Source organism: Cetorhinus maximus, chromosome 3 (assembly GCF_964194155.1).
Source record: "Cetorhinus maximus chromosome 3, sCetMax3.hap1.1, whole genome shotgun sequence".
NCBI classification, from domain to species: Eukaryota; Metazoa; Chordata; class Chondrichthyes; order Lamniformes; family Cetorhinidae; genus Cetorhinus; species Cetorhinus maximus.
In genome coordinates this window covers 116305932-116324778 of record NC_135881.1, presented here as the reverse complement: position 1 = coordinate 116324778, position 18847 = coordinate 116305932, and the positions used below count along the sequence as shown (strand labels likewise).

Below are 18847 nucleotides of genomic sequence, written 5' to 3'. Positions count from 1 at the left end.
TTGCTTGGCACTTGTGTGGCACAAATGTTACCTGCCACTCGTCAGCCCAAGCCTGGATATTGTCCAGGTCTTGCTGCATTTCGACATGGACTGCTTCAGTATATGAGGAGTCGCAAATGGTGAACATGGTGCATTCATCAGCAAACATCTCCACTCTGACCTTATGATGGAAGGAAGTTCATTGATGAAGCAGCTGAGGATGGTTGGGCCTAGGACACTACCCTGAGGAACTCCTGCAGTGATGTTCTGGAACTGAGAAGATTGAACTCCAACAACCGCAACCATCTTCCTTTGTGCTAGTTCTGTCTCCAACCAGGGGAGAGATTTCCTGCCCCCCAAATTCCACTGATTCCAGTTTTGCTAGGGCTCCTTGATGCCACACTCGGTCAAATGCTGTCTTGATGTCAAGGGCAGTCACTCTCACCTCACCTCTGGAGTTCAGCATTTTTGTCCATGTTTGAACAAAGGCTGAAATGAGGTCAGGAGCAGTGTGGCCCTGGTGGAACCTAAACAGAGAATCAGTGAGCAGGTTATTGCTAACAAAGTGCCACTTGATAGCACTGTTGATGACGCCTTCCATCACTTTACTGATGATCGAGAGTAGACTGATGGTGCGGTAATTGGCCTTGTTGGATTTGTCCTCTTGTTGTGTACAGGGCATACCTGGGTAATTTTCCACATTGCCGGGTAGATTCCGGTGTTGTAGCTGTACTGGAACTGCTTGGCTAGGGGTGCACAAAGTTCTGGAGCACAAATCTTTAGTACTACTGCTGGAATATTGTCAGGGCCCGTAGCCTTTGAAATGTCCAGTACTTTGAGTCATTTCCTGATATCACGCGGAGTGAATCGAATCGAATTGGCTGAAGCCCGGCATCTTGAGATGCTGGGGACCGCCGGAGGAAGCCGAGATGGATCAGCCACTCCACAACAATCTTCAGCCAGAAGTGCTGATTGCTTCAGCCTTACCTTTTGCACTGATGTGCTGGGCTCCTCCATCATTGAGGATGGTCATATTTGTGGAGCCTCCTTTTCCTCCAGGGAGTTCTTTAATTGTCCACCACCATTCATGACTGGATATAGCAGGACTGCACAGCTTAGATCTGATCCATTGGCTGTTGAGTTGCTTAGCTCTGTTGTGTGTTGCTTATGCTGTTTGGCAAGCAAGTAGTCCTGTGTTATAGTTTCACCATGTTGACAACTCATTTTTAGGTATGCCTGGTGCTGCTCATGCATGCCCTCTTGCACTCTTCATTGAACCAGGGTTGAGCCCCTGGCTTGGTGGTAATGGTACAGTGCGCACCATTCTGAGCCACAAGGGCCAGGATTTTCCCCTTGGCGATTTGGGGGCGGGGCCCGCTCACCGAGGGGAAAATGACGCGGGATGACGTCAGGAGGATTCCCCGACGTCATCCCGGGCCATTTAAATCTTAAGGAAGGCGGGTGGACAACAAAATCAGCTGTCCGCCGGCTGACCTGACAATGGCCAATTAAGGCCATTGACAGGCTCATTAAGATAGTTAAATGCCCTGCTGACCAACCTTAAGGCTGATGGGCAGGCCTGGAGCCCCAGTGGCCTGTAGATTATTAATGAAACTTCATTCACTGGCAGGATGAAGTTTCATTACCGTTCTGTAAAAATTTAATACATTTTATGAGTTTGTTATCAACATGTCTCATCTCATGTGACGTTGTCACATGAGTGGGACATGTTAATAATTTTAAAATGTCTCCAATTTTTGACTTTACTTACCTTTCACTAAACTCCCTGAGACAGGACTTTGCCTCAGGGAGCAGTGTGCTCTTTCATGTGCATGCGCGAAAGAGCGCACTTTGACAGTTGGGGATTCCATCCCCCACCGGAAGAGGAAGCACATAGCGCTTCCTGTCGGGCAGGCCTTAATTGGCCCGCCCACTCAAAACGCCGGCGGGCCCCGTTTCGGCGGCGGGGTGCGGCTGCCCACCCACCGGCCAAGGGCTAAATTCTGCCCAAGGATACAGGTGATGGTTGAGTACAATTCTGCTGCCGTTGATGGTCCACAGCTCTCATGATGTTCAGTCGAGTTGCTAGATCTGTTCAAAATCTATCCCATTTAGCAAGATGGTTGTGTCTCACAACCCTACAGAGGGTATCCTCAATGTGAATATGCGACTTTGTCTCCACAAGAACTTGCGGTGGTCATTCCTCATGACACCGTCATAGACAGATGCATCTGCGACAGGCAGGTTGGTGAGCATGAGGTCAAGTATGTTTTTCCCTCTTGTTGGTTCCCTCATCACCTGCCACAGACCCAGTCTAGTAGCTACATCCTTTAGGATTCAGTCATCTCGGTCTGTACTGGTGCTACTGAGCCACTCTTGGTGCTAGACGTGAAGTCCCCCACCCCAACTACATTCTGCACCCTTGCCACCCTCAGTGCTTCCTTCAAGTGGTGTTCAACATGGAGGAGCACGGATTCATCAGCAGAGGTAGGGGTGGGTTTTGGGGGGTGGTACTTGGTAATCAGCATGAGGTTTCCTTATCAATGTTTGACCTGACGCCATGAGACTTCATGGGTCCCGAGTCAATGTTGAGGACTCCCATGGCAACTCCCTCCCAATTATATACCACTGCGTTGCCACCTCTGCTGGGTCTGTCTTTCCAGTGGGACAGTGATGGTGATGATGGTGTCTGGGACATTGTCTGTAAGGTATGATTCTGTGAGTATGAAATAAAGACAGAAAATGTTGGAGAAACTCAGGAGGTCTAGCAGCATCTGTGGAGAGAGAAACAGAGTTAATATTTCGAGTCTGTATGACTCTTCTTCAAAGCTAGAGAGGGGTAGAAATTGTGATGGATTTTATAATGTTTAAGAGGAGGTGGAGCAGCTGCAGCAAAATAGAAGGTCAGGGACAGGTGGGAGAGGGATAGGTGGGAGCTCAGGAGAGATTGGCAAAGATGTCATGGACATAAGACAAAGGGAGTGTTAATGGTAGTGTTAAAGACTAAAGAAGGTGCTGATCGTGGTGTAAAGTTTTTTATTTCAGGTTTTTATTTTTAATCCATGGTATTTTGCTTTTATTCTGTGAGACAGCTCTACCTATTTTGTGAGCCCCCATTTGTTACTAAGGAGGGCTTTGCAGGGTCGACAGGACGGAGCTTGCCCTTGTCGGCTCCGGTGCCTAGGTTGATGCCGGGTGTTTCATCTGGTTCCATTCCTTTTAGACATTTTAGCGGTTTGATACAACTGAGTGGCTTGCTAGGCCGTTTCAGAGGGCATTTAAGAGTCAACATCATTGCTGTGGATACGTAGGCTAGACCAAGTAAGGACGGCAGAATTCTTTCACTAAAGGACATTAGTGAACCGGGTGGGTTTTTACAACAATCAACAATGGTTTCCTTTAATTCTAGATATTTATTGAATTCAAATTTCGCCATCTGCCATGGTGGGATTCTAACCTTGGGTTTCTGGATTACTAGTCCAGTGACAATACTACTACGCCACCATCTCCCCACTGGCTCTGCAATTTTTAACGCCTGTCCACCTCCATTCCCTTCTCCCTTAAAATCAGGACCAGTGATATTGATCAACCATTATCTGCCCAAGTGCTCAAAGAGATTCAACAAGGATTTGTGAAGGGCATATCATGCTTGACTAACCTAGTTTTTTTTGAGGCAGTCACCAGCAGCATAGATAGAGAATGCCTCTGGATATTACCTATTTGAACTTCTTGGAGGCATTTGGAATAATGTTCAGAACAAGAGATTGGCAATCATGAGAGCACATGGAATTTCAGCAAATTTGTGTTGTTGGCTGGTGATTAGGTGGAAAATTGGAGACATAGACTAGAGAGAGATAGAATTGCCTTAGAAGAGGTGAAACAAAGGTTCACTAGATTTATTCCAGGGATGTGAGCGTTGTCCAATGAGGAGAGATTATGTAGAATGGGTCTTTACTGTCTAGAATTTAGCAGAATGAGAGGGGTTTAATTAAAACATGAGATTATGAGAGGGCTTGACAGGGTAGACACAGAGGCTTGTTCCCCTGGCAGGAAAGACTAGAACTAGGGAAACAAAAGGAAACTACTGCAGATGCTGGAAATCTGAAGTAAAAACAGAAAGTGTAGGAAATACTCAGCAAGTCAGGCAGCATCTGTGGAGTGAAACAGTGTTAACGTTTCAGGTTGATGACTCATCAGAACCAGGGGACATAGTCTCAGGATGAGGGGTCAGTCATCTAGGGCTCAGGTAAAGAGGAATTTCTTCACTCAAATGGTTATGAATCTTTGGAACTCTGTACCCAGAGGACTGTGGATACCCCACATTGAGTATATTCAAAGCCAAGACTGATAGACTCTAACTATTGATTGAATCAAGGGATATGGGAGAAGTGGGAAATCGGAGTTGAACATCATTCATGATCTTATTGAGTCACGAGCAGGCTTGATGGACTCAATGGCCTACTCTATTTCTTATCTTCTTACAAAAGGGTTCATTTTCTGACTGGTGGAATTTGAAAACTGGTGTTTCCCAAGGATCTGTACTAGGACCTCAGCTTTTCACTATATGTACTTTAATGACTTGGCTGAAGAAATACAATATTGTAAAATTAAGTTATTGGATGCTAAGTTAGTAGGAATTATACGTTTTATGTATAAAATTGGGCAGTTATAAGAGGGATACAGACAGGCTATGCGAGTTAGTAAAACTATGGCAGATGAGGTTCAACTTGAAGAAGTGCAAGGTCATTCATTTTGGCTGAGAAAGACAAAGCATTTTTTTTTTAAACTTAGGGACTAGGAGCTGTGGTGCAGCAAAGGGATTTAGGTGTCCAGAGAGGTAGAAAAAATAATCAAAAAGGCTAAGGGAATGCTGGCTTTTATTGCAAAAGGGTTGTAATTCAAAATGGAGGAAGTGATGCTTCAGTTGTACAGAGCTTTTCCAATCTAATTCAAGCACTCCATTCAGTTTAGGGCACTGAACCACAGAAAGGATATACTGAAGGAGCATCATGTAGATTCACCAGAGCTTAACAGGCTAAATTATAAGGACTTGCTGCATAAACTTGGCAAGTATTTTATTGAGTTTAAAAGGTTGAGGTGTGATCTAATTGAGATATTTAGAATGATTTCAGGATTTGATACAGGAGATAGAGAGAAACAATTTCCTCCAGTGGGGCAAAGAGCCATAAATTAAGGTTTGAAGTAGTCCATTTAAAGGTGAAATCAGGAAACGCTTTATCCAGACAAAGGCAGTGGAAATCTAGAACATGCTACACAAAAGCTGTGGATGCCTGGTCACTTAGAATTTTCAAGAGAGGTTGATAGATTTTTGTTAGATAAAAGTATCAAGGGAAATGGATCAAAAGACAGGGAAATGGAGTTTAATGACAATGCGTCAAAAAGCTGGGTAAATTGAGGAAAAAAAAAGTTGCTTTTACATTATCATCAGATGTTTCAAAGTGCTTTACAGCCAATAACTATTTTTGTGTAGCCACTGGTGTAATGTAAGAAATGAAGCAGCTAACTTGCACTCAGCAAAATCCCACAAACAGTAATGAGATAAGGACCAGATAGTCTGATTTTTGTGACGTCGATTGAGTGATTAATATTGGCCAGGTCACCTGCTGGAATAATTCCGGAAGATGAGGCACTTTACAGCCTTCTGGACTGAATATTGAATTCAACAACTTTAGATCTTGAACTCCCTCCTCCATCCCCACCCCCTTTCCGTTTCTTCCCCCTTCCTTTTGTTTTTTTCCAATAATTTATATAGATTTTTCTTTTCCCACCTATTTCCATTATTTTTAAATCCATACCTTTTATGCCCTGTTAGTCATTCCACCCCACCCCCACTAGAGCTGTACCTTGAGTGTCCTGCCATCCATTCTTAAGTAACACATCCGTTTAGATAATATCACCACCTTCAACACTTCTTTGTTCTTTTGTCTGTGACATCTTTTGATTATCTGCTCCTATCACTGCTTGCTTGTCCCTACAACCACACCCCCCGCCCACCCCCGCCAACCTCACTTCTCTCCCCCCACCTTAAACCAGCTTATATTTCACCCCTCTCCTAATATTACTCAGTTCTGTTGAAGGGTCATGAGGACTCGAAACGTCAACTCTTTTCTTCTCCGCCGATGCTGCCAGACCTGCTGAGTTTTTCCAGGTAATTCTGTTTTTGTTTTGGATTTCCAGCATCCGCAGTTTTTTGTTTTTATGGATAAAGGGGAACCTGTGGATGTGCTGTACTTGGATTTCCAGATAGCATTTGACAAGGTACCCCATCAAAGGTTACTACACATGAGTTCATAGTGTAGAGGGTAACATGCTAGCATTGATGGAGGATTGGTTAGCTAACAGGAAAGGAGTTACAGAACAGTCAGAGGTAGCAGTCTAGCTCTGAGGACCTGGGTGCAGCGTCACAAAAAGCAGAATGAGCTCAAACAAGTGACCAAGGTCAGTGAGTGCAACTTCACATGCCATATTCATCCAAATGAAGCACGAGCCTCACACATTGTTCTGTTCATCACATCCCCTTCACTCACCTACCAACCGTCTCTGTCGAGCACAATTTATTTACATTCATAGCCTTACATTGTTCACTTAGCACTGTTGCAAACCTCATACTCATTTCGCAGCTTGCACACACTGACAAGCAGAACACCCAAACACATTGCAGCACAATTAGTGACACACTTGTCACTGTCTTGCAGGATAAGATGACACATAATCGGAGACAGCAGTACCCATCAGGCAGGGGACAGCCAGGATGCATGACTGCATACGCATGGAGGAGACGGTGCTAGCCATTAAAGCAGCTGTGGCCAGTGACGCAGCTCAAACCAGAGATCGTGGTTTGTTCCTACCTAATCCAGCTCCTTGTATCCCACTTTCTCCTCATATCACCCTCTCTTCTGATTTACAAGTTGCAGATAGTGTAAGCATGCACTGCTGGCTTTCCCCCTTCCCTCACCTGAAATTTACCCAACCTCTTTATTGTTTCAGAAACCCAAGAACTGCCACCTGGCCAGGCACTGCTGCAGGAGCCTGAAGTCTGAGAGGAACAAGAGAGACAGATGAAGAAGAAACACTGTCAAAACAAAAACAAAAATACCTGGAAAAACTCAGCAGGTCTGACAGCATCTGCAGAGAGGAACACAGTTAACGTTTCGAGTCCGTATGACTCTTCAACAGAACTAAGGAAAAATAGAAAAGAGGTGAAATATAAGCTGGTTTAAGGGGGGGTGGGACAGATATAGCTGGATAGAGGGCCAGTGATAGGTGGAGATAGCCAAAAGATGTCATAGACAAAAAGGTGTTGAAGGTGATGATATTATCTAAGAAATGTGATAATAGGTGATATTAAGGGTAGAAAGCAGGACGAGCAGGGTACAGATAGCCCTAGTGGGGGTGGGGTGGGGGGAAGGGGTCGAAATAGGCTTAAAGGTAGAGATAAAACAATGGATGGAAATACATTTAAAAATAATGGAAATAGGTGGGAAATGAAAAATATATATAAATTATTGGAAAAAAGGGGGATCGGAAAGGGGGTGGGAATGGAGGAGAGAGTTCATGATCTAAAATTGTTGAACTCAATATTCAGTCCGGAAGGCTGTAAAGTGCTGTTCCTCCTGTTTGCGTTGAGCTTCACTTTGAGAAACACTGTCACTTGTCCTCCCAGTCAACAATTCAGGTACTGGAACAGTGTTTGCTTCAAAGGGGAACATATTGGTAGGATCTGCACATGGTGAGCCACCAAATATGAGTGGCCTACAGCCAGGGTAAGGGAAAAAGGATAGCGCAGGTGCCAGCTCCAGAGGGTGAGGCTGTACACAAGTTCTGTAGCAGAAGACTCCAATGAGGAAATCAATGGAACACCTTATAGGAAAAGAATGATAGGCATGCATACAGAAATGCTTGGTGCATTAGGTGGCCTGCCAGAAAACCTGACATCAATGACCATGGAGGAGTCCAGCATTGGGTTTTGCACAGAGCTTGAAGCTCATCCTTTCCCGCTTAAAAGTGGCGGTGAATTCCATAAGATCACTTGCACATCCGATCATGATGCAGCATCTAATGGCCGCTGCCTCAGCTTCCGTTGCAGCACAAGCAGAAGCCACTAAATATCTGAGCAGTGCAGAATGACATTCTGAGATTTCTGCTTGTTGCCATGAAAGCCCAGTTTGGCCTATGCAGGCTCTGATAATTTCCATCAAGGCTGCAGATACTAGTGTTCAAAGGGATTTGCAGGATTTCACAGCAGTCCAGCAATCTGACCTCCAACAGATTACTAGAATTGTCGAAATGCTGTCCTGGGGGAGTGGCAGTGATTCCATGGATGACAGCATTTGTGCTCCCACCACTGCCACTCCACCAATGCCCCTGCTGTTGCCTCTCAGTCAGCTAGCCCAGGCTGCTGCCACCCATGGTGAGGTGGTGCAGAACCACAGGCAGGCCTTTTAGGCGACAACTTGCTCAAGGTTTTCCTGTAAAGGCCATCTGCAGTCACCCCTATTTTTAGCAGCCTTCCACCAGCCATGCTGCAGCCATTGGGATAGCACCATGTTGGAGGAAAGGATAGGCAAAGGCATCTTGAAAACAGGCATTAATGGAAATGCATAAAGGTGATTTAGTTGACGTTTATCTGGAATATTGACTGGTTTGTTGAATACAGACAGCCCAGATGGAAAGAGGATTTTCTGGTTGCCTTCTCCCTTCCTCCTACTTCTTGTTCTCCTGCCTCTTTTGAAGTGTTCCCCGAAACTCTGGTGGCAAAGTCTGTGCCCTCATGATGGCCAGGTTGTAAATGATGCAGCAGATCATCATGAATGGAGACACCCACTCTGGCAAGTCCTGCAGGACTTCTCCAGAACTGTTATTTCAGCACCTCAGTAGTCTGCTCTATGATGTTTTGTGTGGCTGCATGGCTCTCATTGTACGCACGCTGACCAGGTCTGGTTGTGAAATTGTTAAGCAGATGGCTCTTACTGCCCAGTAGCCACCATTTGATATGATATAGTAGTTCAAATACTGAGGGAACAGCAGATTGGCACAGAATGGAAACATTATGACTGCTGCCAGGGTAGCAGGCATTCACCAGCATGATGTGCTGTTTATGATGGCACATCAACTGCACACTCAGCATGTGGAAATCCCTTCAGTTGCATTATATATCAACGTTTAGATGTGGCACCCACACAGTCAGTTGTGTGCAGTCATTGGGACAGAGAAGCCAACAATTCTGGCATAGCCATGTGCAAGCTCTGCCTGCTTCTGTGGTCAGAGAGAACTCCCACTTCCTGACATGAAGAGCATCTGTTATCTCTCTGATGTAGCAACTGATGACGAGTTGGGAGTTGTGACAGATGTCACCTGCTCCAGCCTGTAAGGATCCCAATGCAAAGAAATTCATGGCCGTGGCCACCTTCACAACCATTTGCTGTGCTCTGAGGTTGCAGCTCTGGTTGCAAGAGATGAGAGCAATGCGAGCACCTCTTTTGTAAAACACAGATGATGGACATACAGCTCAGGGCTCAGATGAACAGAAGGCAAATATTCCAGCAGGAGTGTAGGTGGATAAGGCTTCCTGCTGAGAACCCTTCTCCCGCTCCTCCCTTTGCGAGCAGCTTGTCCTCCTCTTTACTACCCTCTTGCTCCATCTCTCTCTCATGCTGCAGCTCAAGGCGGATGGAACCACAGCGCCCATGGCTGGGATCAAGCGGCCTGACTGGAACACCAAGTCAAAACCAAGGCCTTCTCCACAAACAGCATCATTTCTCGTCAACTTCACCAACATTAACCAACTCTGGAAAAAAAAAACCAAGTATTTCTACAAACTCCAACAGAGCCACTAGAAATTATGCAGCAATTAGTCTGCAAGTTGCTGATGATACCTTCAAATAACATTGATGTGGAGTCCTTCCTGCGGCTGAACACGTGTTCAGCAGTGACTGTTTTTGAGGTCTTAGCCTGGGGCTGAGGTTGAAAAATGGCAATGCTGGCATCAAAACACTATTATGTGCTGACTGACAGCATGTTTGCCTACGCTGCATACTTCCAGCACATGCTCCTAGTGCCCTCGTCAGTAGCTTTATCAAAATGGCGCTCAATATGTACCACATCAGAAACATGTGCACATTGCACAGATGCCATCTTGGTACCAAAATGGCACCCATAACGCCAAAACTACAGATGCGGCGGAGCCCAATTTTGCAGCAATGATCTTTTAAAATGAAACGTGTTTTTTTGTTTGGCTATTTAGAAAACGAATAACCAGCAGATTTTTTTTAAGATCCAGTGGTTTTCTGATATAAAAGCTACCTTTAGTCTCAACGAATAAGGACCATTACTAGTTTATTTATTTTGTACCACAAACCATATTTTTAATTTCGATTACCAGCCAATCTATGCTTTACTTCAATACTTTCTCATTACATTTGGAAGCAATTTATATATTGGCCTGGAATTTGCAGTGGTAATGATGGCAAACTATCAGGATTTGCCATATTCTTCCACTGAAACTGACAGTAACATCTGGAGTCCTCACACGCGCAGTTAAATGTGGAATTTCAAAAGCTGCTGTCAGTAACTCTATGCTTCTCCAAAGTGTGTGCTAGATGGCAATCAATTAGAAATCACTGAACTGACAAGAAGTTGCCCTTTTACACTCTTATGCTGTTAGTATCTATAAAAAAAACCCTTGAAAAAGTTACTCCTTGTTGGATGAGGTGGTATAATTGGGTTTTTAATAGATGTGGGTGTCGCTGGCTAGGCCAGCATTTATTGCCCATCCTTAATTGCCCTTGAGAAGGCGGTGGTGAGCTGCCTTTTTGAACCACTGCAGTCCATGTGGTGCAGGTACACCCACAGTGCTGAGAGGGAGTTACTCGCCACAGGATTCCTATCCCCTGACCTCCAACAACCATAACCATCTTCCTTTGTGCTAGGCATGAATCCAATCAGCAGAGAATTTTCCCCCCCAATTCCCATTAACTCCAGTTTTGCTAGGGTTCCTTGATGCCGTACTCGGTCAAATGCTACCTTGATGTCAAGGGCAGTCACTCTCACCTCACCTTGACATCAAGGCAGCATTTGACCTAGTGTGGCATCAAGGAGCCATGCTAAGTTCATAATTACAGCTAAACATCCTCATTGGCACTGAAAAGAAAATTCTACATTTATTAAATATCAAATTTCTCCTATCTTATAAGAAATTCCGCATATTTAAAATATATATATTTTAGCTTCTACCTTTATCCTATGTGCAAGTCCCAATCATTTATTTTGCTATATATAAAATTTAAAAGTCATGAGATGCAGTCATTTTTTTTACTTTCTGGTTCGCTGTGAGAAAACTACAATGCGACTGAATGCTTACCCTGTTGATGACATCACTGTTGCTGGGTGCCTGGAAATCGTTTCGACTTGACTCCAGTTACAAATCGACATCACAAAAAGGGGAAATCAATGCAACAAGATTGCAAGATCTTTGTGGGCAGTTTTCTTCGAGATCTGTAGTGAATGCTGGCACATCACTACTGACCACAAAATCTGCGCCAAGATCTACATACGCAATTTATTAAAGTGTCAAATAATCTCAGGTATTTCTTGAGTCAACAAAAGAAAATTGAAGACCAGATTCATCACGGTTTTTCATTTTGGGAATTTTAATTTTGTGTTTTGATTATGACAAATATGAATAAAGAACATTTCATTTTGAGTGCTATGAGATAAAACACCATCTTTCAGCTATGGGACTACTTGGGCTTTAGAAAATGAATTAGTGATTGCACAGACACATTTCACTTATGGTCCCTCAAATACAATCTGGTTTCTATTTAAAAAGCTAAGAGCAACCATGGATTGGATTTACCTGGTGCACTGTAATGCTTTATTCCTGTTCTATTTCAAGGTTTACATTATAGCATATATTAGGGAAGCTGACTGATCTCCTTTTTGCATCACTTTTTAGGTTCAGGTTGCAATTTTGTGTAGCTGTGAGGACAGTATATTTTGAACCATTTACAAGTCTTCAGAAGGCACCGCCATCTTGATATACTCGGGACATCCCCCATGTGCACCCACCACACCCAGTGTGGTTACCAGCTACCCAGAGCGGTTACCAGCTACCCAGAGCTTTAGGCACTCCCACTGGCCCACTAACCCATTGTTCTTAATTGGATAGGGCTCCAGGAGGAGGTCTCTTAATTGGTCACTGAGAGGACTGTTGACCTGGATGCAGTATGGTTAGGAAAATTTGTAATTTCTTTAAAATGTCTGTGGAATTTATCTGTGGAATTTGTAATTGATTTTAAGAATGCTTGAAAAGAACTTTTAAAAGTTTGCATCAGTTGTAAAGTGATCAACTGTAATTTTCTTGTATAAGAAGAAATACTGGTCCATGTGACCTGGCGACCTTTGACCTGGAAGCAGTACCAACAGGAAGGCAGTGAAGGCAGAAGCTGTGTGGCCAGACCCAAAGGAGAACTACAAGCAGGAGAGCTGGAAGGTGAAGGTGATCATCACACAGATGCAGACACAAAGAGGAAGCAAACAGAGATAGAAAGAGGAACACAGAATTAGTGTCAGGAGAAACCAGCAAAGCTTTATGAAAAGGTTGGTTTTCTGTTTGGCAGTAAAAAGAAAAAACAGAACTCCAGAAGCTCTCAGGGAAACTATGTACGGTGGAGCTAAAAGGGATTGAATCCTAAAAAGTGGTGCGAGTAGCTCAGGCATGCGAAAGAGCGGAGAGTTTGTATTAGAGAACTGGATCGTGAACCGGATGTTGTTGAATGGTCAGTTGAAAACTCTGGAAAACTATGTCATCAAGACTAACATGACCCAAGTGAGAGAGGGTTTGCAGATGTGCACCATGTCGATGTTAACCATATCTGGGGACCTCGGATGGAATACGCCAGCTAATGAATGCAACACGAGGTCCAAGTCAATTGAGTTGGAAAGACTGAGATTGCATATGGTGCTACAATTGTGAAGGAAGTGATGCAGGTGCTTGTGGTTGTGCAAGACGTATCTTTGTTGTAGCCACTACTTAAAATGAAATTTACCTTTTTATGTGAAGTATCAGTTGCCTGTTAATTCATGTTTAATTTGTGTTGGTTCTGATTTATGTGAAAGTAAAAGTTACAAAAAGTGAAATTGTGTTGATAATTTCTTCATTTGTGGGTTGTTTAGTAACTTTGGTTATTTTGGTTTACGGTTCCCACAGAGGAATCACAATAGTTACGTCCTTGAAAATCACCTCCAGTGTCCAGCCATGGTTACTTCCACATTCCCCACGTCAGGTTCAGGGCCCTGAAACTAAAATTCAGCTCCATGTCGTTTCCCCTTTCTCACCCCGTGGAAATTGGTTCTTGCTCTATTACAGGGAAAGAAGCTAACTGTTTGGTGAGTATCTGGTAAGTTCTATTCTACCCCTAAGGTTTAAAATAGTACATAATTTGGTGGTAAAGTTAATAAAATATATAAGAAAGCAACATAAATAAGTATTAATATAATTAAGTAATTAATTAAAACACATCAAGGATGGCAGAACAGGTGGTGCGTCAAGGCTACAGCATGTGGGGACTCCTGGATAACATCGTGATCCAGGGCAAACACGTCTGCAGTTATGTGTTTGCGACTCGAGGAACTTCAGCTCAAAGTCATTGAGCTGGAGGCTGAGCTACAGATTCTGCAACACATCAGGGAAGTGAAAAGTTACCTGGGTGCTATATACCAGGATGCAGTCACACCACTTATGTTAGGGTCTTCTGATTTGGTCAGTGGCCATGGACAGGGGTGTGACTGCGAATGAGGCAGGTAAAGGGACCCAGAGGGCAGGAGTGCAGGAGTGTGAGCCTCTGCAATTGTACAAGAGGTCTAAGGTTCCCTCAGCTTGAGTTGGGGTTGTAGGGTGGATGCGCAAACTGACCATGGCACCGTGGTACAGGAAGCCATCCAAGTGGGGGGAATAAAAAGGAATGTAGTGGAAGTAGGGGGCAGTATAGTGAGGGGAATTAACACTATTCACTGTAGCAAAAAGCAAGAGTCCAGACGGCTTTGTTGCCTGCCCAGTGCCAATGTTTGGGACATCTGCTCAGGGCTGGAGAGGAACTTACAGTGGGAGGGGGAGGAGCCAGTGGTCATGGTCCATGTAGGCACCAAAGACACAGGCAGAATGAGGAAGGAGGTTCTGCATCATCAGTATGATGAGCTGGGCACCAAATTAAGAAGCAGACCTCAAGAGGTAATAATTTCTGGATTACTACCTGAGCCACATGCACATTGGCATAGCACAAATAAGATTTGGGAAATGAATGCATGGCTCAAAGACTGGTGTGAGAGAAGTGGGTTCTGGTTTGTGGGGCACTGGGACCAGTACTGGGGAAAGTGAGATGTACTGTTGGGATGGTCTACACCTGAACTGTGCTGGGGCTGGTTTCCTCACAAGCTGCATAACTAGAGAAGTAGGGAGGGTTTTGAACTGAACAGTGGGGGCAAGGGATCAAATTTGGGAAGATGTGGTAAACCAAAGAGTGGAGGCAAGGCTAGAGAGGCAGGTATTAATATGGGAAATGATAAACAAACTGTGATAAGAAGGGACAGAGAGTACAATTCTAAGAGTAAATCAGCAGATAAGGCTAGACGCTACAAAAATAATAAAAGGGCAAAACTAAAGGCTTTGTATCTAAACGCACATAGCATTCAAAACAAAACAGATAGTGCACATAGAAATAAATAAGTACGATCTATTCGCCACTACAAAGACATGGTTACAGGATGACATAGGCTGGGACCAGAACATTGAAGGGTATGTGACATTTAGGAAGGACAGGAAGTTAGGAAAAGGAAGCTCTGTTAATTCATGATGGCATTAGCACATTAAAGAGGGATGACCTAAGTTCGGGAAACCAGGATGTAGAGCGGTTTGGGTTGAGATGAGGAATAATAAAGTCACTTGTGGGAGTGGTGTATATGCCCCCAAATTGTGACTGCACAGTAGGACAGAGTATAAAGGAAGAGATAATGGGAACTTGCCATGAAAGGTACAGCAACAATCATGGGGGATTTTAATCTACTGGAAATATCAGATGGGAAAAGGTAGCGTAGATTAGGAGTTTATAGAATGTTTTTGGGATAGTTTCTTAGAATAGCACGTTCTGGGGGCCAACCAGAGAGCAGGCTATACTAGACCTGGTATTGAGCAACAAGGTAGGATTAATTGCTAACCTCCCAGTGAAGGCACCCCTAGGTAGCAGCAATCATAAAATGATTGGATTTTACATTCATTTTGAGGGAGAAACATATTGGCAAGGATAGAACATTGGCTAGCTAACAGGAAGCAGGGGGTTGGCAGTGGCATAGTGGTATTGTTGGTGGACTGGTATTCTAGTGACCCAGGGTAATGCTCTGGGGACCGGGGTTCAAATCCCACTACAGCAGATCCAGAATTAAAAATCAGGAATTAAAAGTCCGTTGCCCCCAGTCTGAAATTGGTTGTTGTAAACTAATGTCCTTTAGGGAAGCAAATCTGCAGTCCTTACCTGGTCTAGCCTACATGTGACTCCAGATCCACAGCAATGTCAATGACGCTTAAAATGCCCTCTGAACAAGGGCAATTAGGGATGGGAAATAAATGCTGGCCTAATATGAATGAATATTTTAAAAAATGGGTCTTTTTATGGTTGGCAAGTGCAAGAAACAATTTGGATGAAGGGACCGAAGGAATGGTTGCTAAAAGTTGCTAAATGTGCTAACGACACAGAGGAGGCTACAAAGTGACATAGATAGGTTAAGTGAGTGGGCAAAGCCCTGGCAAATGGAGTATAATGTGGGCAAATGCGAAATCGTTCATTTTGGCGGGAAGAGTAAAAAAGAAGCTTATTGTCTAAATAGTGAGAGATTGCAGAGCTCTGAGATACCGAGGGATCTGGGTGCCCTAGTGCATGAATCACAAAAGGTTAGTATGCAGGTACAGCAGGTAATTAGGAAAGCTAATAAAATGTTATTTATTGTGAGGGGAATTGATTACAGAAGGGAGGTTATGCTTCAGTAGTACAGGGCATTGGTGAGACCACATCTGAAGTATTGTGTACAGTACTGGTCTTCTTATTTAAAGAAAGATATAAATATGTTGAAGCAGTTCAGAGGTCTACTAAACTAATACCAGGAATGGACGGGTTGCCTTATGAGGAAAGGCTAGACAGGTTAAGCTTGTATCCACTGGAATTTAGAAGAGTAAGAGGCGACTTAATTGTAACCTTTAAGATCTTGAGGATATATGTGGAGAGGATGTTTCCTCTTGTGGGAAAGTCTCACCTCCTTCAACAGCACCTTCCAAACCCGCGACACCCACCACCTAGAAGGACAAGGGCAGCAGATGCATGGGAACACCGCCACCTGCAATTTCCCTCCAAGTCACACACCAACCTGACCTGGAACTATAACACCATTCCTTTATTGTCGCTGGGTCAAAAACGTGGAATTCCCTTCTTAGGTGTTCCTACAACACATGGACTGTAGTGGTTCAAGAAGGCAACTCACCACCACCTTCTCAAGGGCAATTAGGGATGGCAATAAATGCTGGCCTAGCCAGCGACACCCATATCCCATGAACGAATAGAAAAACTTATCCTGCCACAAAGATATGTGTATATAAACCCCTTGGTATCTCTGTTCCTGTGCTTTACTTAAAATGTACAATTTAGTTCATATTGCCGCTCTTCATTCCATGCTTGTAGCTGTGCTGTGTGGCATCAAACCTTTTAGACAGCTCAATATGGGCAAAGTCAAAATAATCCCGGTTGACTCCTACCTTAATTCCTGACGGAATCACCTTTCATTGTCATTCCCTGAAGCTGGTTATCAACCTCAATTCTAAAATGAGCTTCAAAGCCCATATCCACCCTATTACCAAAACTGGCACCAGCCATCATCCATCCTTGCATCACCTCCATTGCTGCTGAACCAATCATTCATGCTTCTGGTCTCCTCAGGTTCAAGTGTTCAACATCTGCATCACTGGCTTCCCAATATCCAACATACAGAAGCCACAATAAATCTAGAAGTTCATTGATCACTTCTTGTCCAACAAGTAGTGCCTCTCACCCTTCACACTTGGCCTCGTCAACCTCCAGAGTCTCTCTTTGCTCATCCAACCCAAAATCTTCACCCTGGTCTACAAGTTCCACCACAACCTCATTCTGCATATCGCAGCAACCTTCTCCAGTGTCTATCATCTCATGACTTTGGTCCACTGAGTGTTCTTTGCCCATTTGCTTTATCACCATCAATGCCACTGCCTTTAGTCTCTTGCTTCCAAATATCTCCCTCAATCTTACTAAGTCTCTCCCCATCGTTAAAAGTCTCCTTATACCCTCTAGCTACCTCTCCTAATTTTCATCCTACATTGGCTTAGTTATGACTCTCAGCTCCAAAGCATCATGGGATCTTTTCCAAAGACTAAATAAATTCAAGTTCTTTTGATGGTGAACAAATCAGTATACTTCATGCCTTCCATACACATTAAAAGCACTTCCACATTCAAAATATTTATGCATGTATTAATGGCATGCATACCCAAAGGACACATAGCAGTAGCTTAGGCTAGATTGATGTTTGGTTGAAAGGTAAAGTGTGTAACATGCTGCTACATGGGTAGGTATCAGAGCAGAAATCAGTAGCAAAACTTAATTACATATAGGTAGATTTTGTTACTGGACAGTAGATTCTACTAGATAACTAATAACAATGCTTTTTGAGATATTTTGTAAGTTACTAAAGAAAGATGACCACTCTGTTCTTTTGTGTATGTATATTGAGACTCAATCGTGGGCCTGGTGCTCTAAAAAGAGCCTAGGGAGGCTAGCATAGCAAAGTATATCTTCATAATTACTAAAAACTCATGCACATTAAAATAAATATCAACTGTCAACCCTTAGTTGCACCAAAGGAATTTGACAGTTGGGTTAGTAACTGAATGTGCTCAGCTAACTTTAGCCATGGACTCGGGTCAAATAAACGTCTACCCATTGGGACTGCTGGCATCCGTCTCACTTTGAGATGCCATGCCGAGGCAGGCAGCTTTTAAATAACTGTGCACTAGATGAATGTACAGTAAACTCAAATCATTGTGAAATTACTTAGCGGCTGCTTTGGATGAACAATCCAGAAACAAGAAGTAATTATGTAGGATTCCAGCTGTCCCAAAATCTAAATCCCCCAGGATGAAGTGTTAAGTAACTCCGTTAGAAATTCAAGAAAATAAATTTACAATAGAAATATAAAAATGGACCAAATATGACACTTTAAAACGGGGACTGAACAATGTTTACAAACACTGCTCCAGTTATCTCCCAAAATCTAACCGTACTTCACCTAAATAACTGTACTTGGTCTTAACTCTCACCGTACAATACCACGAGGAAGTGACCAGTATGACTGAAAAACAAAAACAGGAGACCCAAAATACACAAAACCCTAACAGGATTGAAAATTCAGTTAGTTATTAAACCCGCATTCCAATTCTGTAAATCACTAAAAAGAAACTTTTAAATGTTTTCATACAGTGAGCCACACGAACTATTTCTCCAGGCATTTGCAACAAAATGTATTTTAGCAACACTAGAGGCTGTGTAAAGCTCTTTTAGTGTTTGAATGAAAGAATAAATAAATAGTAGTTTTGAGCCTTTGCCTAGTATAACTGCTGAAAAATAAACTTAATTATTTTGCCAGGCAGCAAATTACATCTCTGCGTCAGTTAATAGTTAAGGAAATACCAAAGCAATCAGATTCTTCAGGTCCAACTTGAATTTCACACGCAAGCTGTCGCATGCAAACATGGAGCATTAACATGGAAATTCAAAAC

The 18847-nt window shown here is 43.4% G+C and overlaps 1 protein-coding gene across 2 annotated transcripts in view; it reads right to left on the bottom strand.

Moving 5' to 3' along the window:
* Positions 1 to 18847, bottom strand: part of LOC144678860 (aryl hydrocarbon receptor-like) — a 214277-nt gene that overhangs the window by 67466 nt on the left and 127964 nt on the right. The gene's annotated exons all lie outside the window — the stretch shown is intronic.